This window comes from Ipomoea triloba, chromosome 14, assembly GCF_003576645.1.
Source record: "Ipomoea triloba cultivar NCNSP0323 chromosome 14, ASM357664v1".
NCBI lineage: Eukaryota > Viridiplantae > Streptophyta > Magnoliopsida > Solanales > Convolvulaceae > Ipomoea > Ipomoea triloba.
This window is the reverse complement of record NC_044929.1, coordinates 14,498,960-14,508,382: the sequence shown is the minus strand read 5'-3', so window position 1 is coordinate 14,508,382 and position 9,423 is coordinate 14,498,960.

The following is a 9,423-nucleotide window of genomic DNA, read 5'->3' as shown; positions in this document are numbered from 1 at the left end:
CGCTGCAGAAGATCAAATATATTTAAGTTGTGACTCTTTGTGTAAGACAAAATCAGATGGTGATAATCATAATCTATCACAAGTACACACTCCTGAATTCTTAAATAGTTTGAGATTGTCTAGACTTCTTAATCATTTATTGACAATAAAGGTTGGTGCACCTGTTATGTTATTGCGGAACATAGACCACTCTCATGGTCTTTGCAATGGTACGCGCCTCATCGTCACAAGATTGGCAAATCATATTGTCGAAACAAGAATAGTTAATGTGACACATCAAGGAAACAAAGTTCTTATACCATGAATGTCTCTCACCCTTTCTGATACAAGATTGCCCTTCAAGTTCCAGCTTAAATAATTCCGTTTGATGTTAGCATATGCCATAACTATCAACAAAAGTCAGGGTCAAACACTAACTATGTTGGGTTATTGTTGAAAAAACCGATCTTTAATCACGGTCAATTATACGTGGCTTTTTCCCGAGTCACTCATCCTGATGTGCTAAACGTTTTAGCTCTAGACTAGAATGGACAAAATTATGTTACTACTACTAATGTCGTCTACAAAGAGGTTTTCAACAATGTTTAATTCAAAGCAGTTATATTATGTATTCTTCTTACAGAAATATGACAAAATTGTTAGATGTTTACATATTACATATATACTGTGCAAATAATTTCTATAATTGAGTTACTACCCAACAAGATAATGAGATCAATTAATACAAATATGAAACATTGATATATAAATTGTCTAAAGTTTTAGTACCAGGCTATTATTTGGGTAATTATTTCCTCGAATTAAAGCAATAATAACATCATAAAACATAATCAATTAAACTAAAATCATCAATTGCACTATATAATATTCAATGTTATTATTATTAATATATTATAACAAATACATTCTGTGCATCGTACGAGTGTAAATACTAGTAATATACAAATACTCAAAAGCCAAATCTCTCCATCCATTGCAATGGAAGATAAAATAACAATCTCTTATAACATACAAATACTAAAAAGTTATACTCTTCAACCAACCATTTCATTGAAAGACAAAATCATATCTCTTATAATATACAAATACACAAGTGATACACAAAATTATCACAATAAGACAGCTCATAATTCTTATACACGATAAGTCTAAAATACTAACGTACTCATATATTCACAAATTCCTCCTATTCAAACAAAAATAAAAGGCTTTTTCAAAATTCATTCCTTGTAGATTCCATCCATTGTTCATCTCATTTGTAGTAATATTCAGCTCATTTCATATTCTTGTTTTGGGTTCACAAAAGTCCTTCTAGATATCTATTGAAGCACCTAGGTAAACTCTATAAGCTGTAAAAAGATGAAATTATTTTAATTGAAGGCACAAAACCAAATATCATACCACATGAAATTAGATTTAGAGTTTCAAATTAGATAAGAAAAGAAAAAATAACATAAAACACTCAACTAGAGTGGGAGGAAATAATTTGAAAAGCAAAACAAAAAAAAACAAATTGAAGAGGCCATATAAAGATGATATGAGGTGAACTGATTCCATTGGATACAGAGTGGTGTAGGGTGAATGTGCTTGAGGATTAGAGAGAGAAACCATGAAAAAAACCAAACAAAATATTATGGAAGGAAGAACTTTGTGTTTTTTCTTAACCTGTTTTTTACCAATCTCAAGAGGTAAACAAAGTAAAATCAAATAAATAAAACAATAAAAATACATAACAAAAAATAAAAGAAGAGACAATCTAGTTTCACTTTCTCTAAGGAAAGAACACATCCACTCAGTTCAAAATTCAAATCCAAGGGTTGAGAGTTATTCTCTCAACCAAAGCCAACTTTCTTTGACACTCCCCCTCAAGCTGGAGCGAAAATATCAAGCATGCCCAGCTTGTTACATATATATGAAATCCGACTTCTTCTCAACCCTTTTGTTAATATGTCAGCTAGTTGATCACCACTATGAACGTGCACAACAGATATTAGCCCTTGTTGAACTTTCTCTCGTACAAAGTGACAATCTACCTGAATGTTTCATTCGTTCACAGAAAACTGGATTGTTGGTAATGTTTATAGCTACACGATTGTCACACCACAACTTTATAGGTAATCTCACATCCACGCCTATCTCTTTTAGAATAGGAATAAGGATCAAATACGCTATCCAACTACACACCAAAATGCAATTGGACCACTGAACTAAACAAAGCTATAATTAGGTCCCTGAACAACACAAATTGATGTAATTTCACAAAAAATGACATATTTACCTGTTGATAAGCATAGGTGTCGGTTACCAAATTTAAAAATATTTTTTACTTTTATTTTAATAATTTTAAATAAATATATAATAAGAAAAAAAATTTAAAAAAAAAAAAAAAAACTTGCAGCAGACCTCTTCGTCTCCGGCCTGCCATGGAGAACCCTTCTTTTCCATGGCGGGCCAGAGACGAAGGGGTCTCTGGCACCCCTTCGTCTCCGTGGCTGGACGGAGACGAAGGGGACAAGTGGACGACCTTCGTCTCCGTCCAGCCACGGGGACGAAGGGGGGTCGGAGACCCATTCGTCTTCGGCCAATCACCCTTCGTCTCCGTGGCTGGACGGAGACAAAAAGGACGACGAAGGGTCCCATTTTCTCCGTCTAGCCACAGAGGTGAAGGGTCCCCTCTGATTTTTGTTTTTTGTTATTAATTTTAATTAATTATTTAATTTAAAATTATTTTAAAATATTAGTTTTAAAATCAGTAACCGGAAAATCAGGTAAACAAGTCATTTTGGACTAAATTACATTAGTTTGTATTGTTCAGGAACTCAATTGCAATTTTTTTGAGTTCGATGGCCTAATTGCACTTTGGTGTGCAGTTCAGTGGCCTATTTGACCCTTATTCCTTTAGAATATTATGCACCCACACTATTTCAATGGTCACATGAGCCGTAGCTCTATGCTCGAACTCCGCACTTGACTGTGCCACAACACTTTGCTTCTTATTCTTCCATTAGACTAAATTGCCACAAAAAATACACAATACCCTGTCGTCGACCTCCTATCACTAAGCGAGCCAACCCAATCTACATCGAAAAACTCCTCAATACATGTGTGTCCACGATCAGCATATACTAAGTACCTCCCTAAGTCTGGAGAATAACACACCAATATCCTTTCTAAGTGCCAGAATACCCCAAAAATATACACTTTAAAGACTTAGGATCAAGTTTTTTCCTTTGAGGACAAACATCCTGAAAAAAAACATATGCACCCAAACACTCTAGGAGAAACGGAAAACAACGAGTTGGATGGATATACAAGGTGATACGAAATCTGGCCTTGGAGTACTCTCGAGGGTAAACAGTTAATCAAGAAAGAAGTTATATGGATAGCATCTGGCCAGAATACTATTAGAAAAATTCATACATGCGCAACAGAAGCATCAAATAGTTTTTCTAGATTCTACGATTAAGAGGGAGTTAGAATGTTTTACCCTTGAAGCGTGTTTTGACAGATGCAAATCCAAAAATCGTCAAATTGTATGGCTTATAGTCCGTCCACCGACCAAGCACGCTGGAACTCCAAGGGATTTTACATCAAAGCTATTTATATAGCATGGTTTGGGCCCTTGTGTAAAAAATGAAAGAGTAAGATAAGTAATAACTTAAGATAGAGATGATGAATGTTGTAAAATAAGGATAGAGGAAGGTGTAACCTGACACCAAAAATATAATATATAAGGTCAATTTCCAGTACGGCTAGGTCTTAACGTGCGGTCGGTGAGCCGCACTATTAGATATGTAGAAATGCACCAATTGTGCTAGGAAACGCACAACAATAAAATGCATCGATGCACCACACACCAAAAATAATGCACCATACATCATCATACCTAATGGTGCGTTTTCAAATACTGTGCAGTGCGTTTATGAGTACCTAGTGGTGCGTTTTGTGTTTATGCATACCTAATAGTGCGTTTTGTGTATTTCTTTGTTGTGCGTTTCCTAACATAATTGGTACTTTTTGCATACCTAGTGGTGTAGCTGCACCGACTGCACTTTAAGACATGGCCGCATTTGAAATGACATATATATATATATATATAGTCAATTTTAATATTTTTATTTTTAATATTTTTAATAAAAGAATATGCAATGGGTATATGCACGGAGGAAGAAAAGGTGAAATTTTAAAAAGTCAAACTGTTGCAGGTTAGGAGCGAGTCGGGTGGTGAATGTAGCCACCTCCGACCCATTATTGCCATCACTATATGTACACAAAGCCTAATTAAGTGATATTTATGTTACTCACTCTTCTTTTTTATAACATATTTTGCAGGCGTTGATGGCGATGAAGGTTCCTTTCCGATAAACATATTTAATTGCATTGTTACTTTTGTATGTACTTATTCTAATATATGTTGCGGTAGCAATATGATGCTTTAGTAGTTTGTAATAATTTTGTTTTCCATATATTTGATTCTCAATGCGTTCTCAACAGATTTGTTGGTCGATGTTTGTCATAAACTATGTTATTTTTAATTATAACTGATTTGATATTATGATGTTGTTTTTATAATGAGGTGTTTGATAAATGGTGTATCAATTAATTTTTAACAAATTTATTAGACTTTAAATTTTCAATTTGAGGTTTGGTGTTAAAATAGAAATTATTCGACTTGGAAGGCTTCTAATTAATTTGTCTATTGAATTACTAGAAATGGCCTTGATTGTTTAAAAAATTTTAAAAAAAAATGGCCTTCATAATTATTTATATCATGTCACTGAGAGGGTGTTGGTAGAATTTTGTAAAGAATGAGCATCACATTGGAGAGAAAAATACAAATTTTCAAAACATTAACTACGCTTATATTACACAATTTTCATCATGCCATGCATTATCATACTACTTTAGTAGTCCATATTTTCAAAACATTAACTATACGCTTATATTGCACAATTTTCATGATGCCATGCATTATCATACTACTTTAGTAGTCCATATAAGGAACACCGGTTAAATAGAAAATAAAAAGATTTAAAAAAAAAATAAATATATAGAAAGAAAGAAAGAAAGATTGACTAACATATATATATAATAGCAAAAGAGTTTTAAAAAGTTTGGAGGTCAATTAATAACTAAGAGTGCAAAATTTATCTAGGTTATTGTATGGTGAACTATAATTTATAATTGGATACTTGCATAGTACCAACTTGTATTTTGATTAAAACAAACATAAGAGTATTATTTTCAAAATTTTTGAGAAAGATATTGCAGCCAACTTGCATTGTCAAGAAATGTTTTCTTAGCAATAAATGTTTGCTAAGAAATTGTTGAAGCTAAGGTGGAAATAATTAATGCACACTAAATATTGGGCAAGAAATTGTACATTAACATGTAATGACTTTGATGTTTTTGAAAAATTGACTTGCAAAAATGACTTGACTAATCTAACTTATAAAGTCATTGTACTAAATTTTAAGAAATTAAATGGTAAACAAACAGATATAATAATAATAATAATAATAATAATAATTTCACCACCTCTACCACTATACAGGCTAGTTAAACTAGCTGGGGTTAATTCCAATTGAATTGATAAAATATTTGGTTTGGTAGCCACAAAATTTTAAATTCCATCCAAAGTGCACCAAGGTAACAACGATGGGCTTTTGTCAAAATTAATCAAAGCTAGACTAACTATCTTCAAAATGTCATAGTCATGGACTCTTCCATATCAAGCTTTACAAATTAGACTAGTCATCTCATGTTACATCTTAGTCAGGTTTATTAATGGCACTAAAATGCACGATGCATGAAAAACTTAAGCCAAATCAGATACATTATCACAGTTATTAGTTGGGGTAGATGTATAAGCCAAATATGCATTCCTGATATGGTTGACATAAAATACTTTCCTGCTGAGCCCAACAAATTAAACAACATTTGGGAGAACCACTAAACCAACATTAATTTAAAATACAATATATACCTATTTTACTACTTAATCACGAATTTAAAAAATTTATAGATATTAGCTAAATAGTTTTAAAAAGTTGAGAATTATTGTTTTTAAAAAAAAAAGTTGAGAATTATATTGGATTGGACCATATCTATCTTGTTATTTTGATAAGAACAAACATAAAAATATTAATTTCAAAGTCTTCGGAAAGATACTGTGACCAACTTAATTAACAACAAAAGTATTCTTAGCAATAAATGTTTGCTAAGAAAGTGTTGAAGCTAAAGTGGAAATAATGCACACAGTGAAGTTTGGGCAAGAAATTGTACATTAACATGTAATGACTTTAGTGTTTCTGAAAAATTGACTTGCAAAAAGACTTGACTAATCTAACTTATAAAGTCATTGTACTAGATTCTAAATTTCTAATTAAGAAATGGTGATTCAATAAAACCCTAAACCCTAAACAAATCAAAGACCAGACTTGCTCAAAGTCTTGGTCATAGAATCTTCCGAATGATACATTACGTGTTTGCGTATAAATTGTTGAAGGGAATAATAATGGAGTCTTTTAAAAGATATATACAGAGTACAATTTATGCTCATCCTCGAAATCAAATTAGAAAACATAATTGTATAAAAATTATATTTAATAATTATTAAGAAATAATAAATTAATTTATATAAAGAGAGTTTAACAAATAAATTAAAATACATTTTATATAAAGAGAGTTTAACAAATAAATAAAAATAAATTTATTTGTATGTTTGCCAACTCCAATATAATGGCTGTTATTTCCCATCCGCTAATAAGATGGAGGGAAATCCGACTCCAAAACTTATCCTTTTGTACAAAAATAAAAAATTGTGATCAATATTAGCTATCTTTATTTTTATTTTTGGAATAAGGTTTAAATTGGCCATTGAACGTAATCGAAAAATGTAATTAGACCACTAAACGAAAAAATGTGCAATTGACCACTAAACACTCCAAATGTATGCAATTTCACCTGATAACAGATCACCATTCATTTCTTTCGGTTAATTAAATTAATTTTATTTACAAATTATTTTAATAATTTTTAATAAAAAACTTTAAAAAAATATTGGCGGGGGTGGCCACCGGCCAGGCCACCCCTTCCTTCGTTGACTTGTCTTCGTCTCCCGTTGGAGACGAAGACAGGGGGTCTTCGTCAAAGATGGCGTCTCCGATGGGAGACAATGAGAAGCTCCTCGTAACCGGAGACAATGACAAGTTTATTTGTCTCCGGCGGAGACGAAGGAGGGTGAAGGGGGTGGCCGGCGGCACCATCTCCGATGAAGATCGACCCCCCTATCTTCGTCTCTAATCGACGAAGGAGGGGGGTGGTTTGCCTCGCGGCTACACCTGGCGATTTTTTTTTTTAAAGTTTTTTATTAAAAAATTATTAACATAATTTTTAAATAAAAATTATTTTTTTTTAATTTAGTACTACTAGCTCAGTTACAATGTAGTATCTATTCATAGGTACTTTATCAACTTACTGAAGCATAAAGAGTCAACAGTCACCTCCATTGAGGCTCGAAACCATTCCCTTCCATGTGGGAGTGTAAACCGGGTGCCAATATTAATTTGGTTTAAAAAAATTAATTTAATTATAACCGGAAAAATGGGTGGTGACCTGCTATCACGTGAAATTGCACACTTGACCAATTTGAACCTTATTCCTTTTTTTTTTTAGTATTACACTGAGTTAATACCACATCCACTAAAGTTCGATCTCATGACTTTCCATTTAAAAAAGTCATTATATGCCACTTCAGTCGTTATACCGTGGACCATTGTAGACCATGCACCATGGCTAATACTGCAGTTGTGTTGAACTGATACTGCAATTGTGTTCAAAAGGAACTGCAGTTGCGCGGAACAGATGTCGCCGTTTCATCCGTTTGGAACTGCAGTTGTGTTGAATTGATACTGCAGTGTGTTGAACGGATGAAACGACCTCTGTTCCGCGCAACTGCAGTTCCCTTTCAACACAATTGCAGTATCAGTTCAACACAATTGTAGTATCAGCCATGACATTGTGGATCATCGTCCACAGTATTATTTGGGATGCCACTTGATCACAAGATCATTAACAACTTTTTTAATTAATTTAAAATGTCATGATCAAGGAATTTTCTAAAGTAGACTATATAGAGTAGACTAGCTAGTCATCTTATGTTACCGGTCTCACTAGGATTTCAATTCCACCTCACATGGTTTTATCACAGTTTTCCATCATCTGACAACATTGATACATTAGCAATATTGAAATTCTTATGAAGATTCGTTTCTTGTAATTTGACTTTGGCACCATTAGCTTTGAAAAAAAAAAAATTAAAGTAAAATCATAAGCAATACTTTAATTTGAATTTTTTTTTATATAATTGTAAATTTAAAATAAAGAACATAATATTTATTAAAATCTTTATCAAAATACAAAATATTCAACAAGAAAGATACTTAGAGCATAAAAACTTGCATGAGACAGATTTCAAGAACACATACAGTTATTATATTGTAGACCATAGTCTGAAAACAGCGCCGCCGTTTCTTTAAATAAAGAACTGATAGTCATTAAATTTTACTTTTTTTTTTAAATGTATGTATTACATATTCACAAAATATTATTAGTGTTCGATAGAAAAGTATTAATTTTTCATAATGTTGATCACGTCATCAGGTGCCAAACAACTTAACAAATGATTCAATATCCTCAAAATAAAAATTCATCAAAGAATTGTGTTTTTCTTTTTCAAAGGTATGCTAAATAATTTTTTCACTTAAATATATATATTATTTTAAAATTAATACTTTTCAATATAATTTTTGTTCTTTTAAATAAAAAATTAACTACAGAATGTACCTAGTGTCCATCATGTCGTGAACAAAAACACAATTCTTTGAATTTTCATCCACTATACTAATTATGAATTTCAATTAGAAAAAAGTTATTTGTGCATAAATTTTTGTGAGTAGTCAAAAAAATTTAAAGAATAGAATTATTGTTTTAATTGGTAAAAGAGCCAAATAAATTCATGAACCATTTAGGGAAAAAGCCACTTGCTCATTCAAACTACAAGAAGCTTCATATTAAACCCCGTACTCTTTTAAAAAAATTGCAATTAGAACATTTGTACTTACAAGTTACATGCATGCAGGTAATTATAATAATGTTGGTATAGCTTCTGACATGTATTTATTTATTTATTTCTTTGGCATACATGGATAACATGTAGAAGCCACGCCATCATAACTTGTAGGTTTCATTAATTTCATTTAAATAAAGAAAAATATATTTTTTAAATTAAAATAGTTTACATGACACTAATGTATACAAAGATAATTACATGTAGAAATCATATCAACATAATCTGTAATAGAAAAATAAGTTATTGGTAAAACAATTCTAATTGCACTTTTTTCAAAAAGTTTGAGAGCT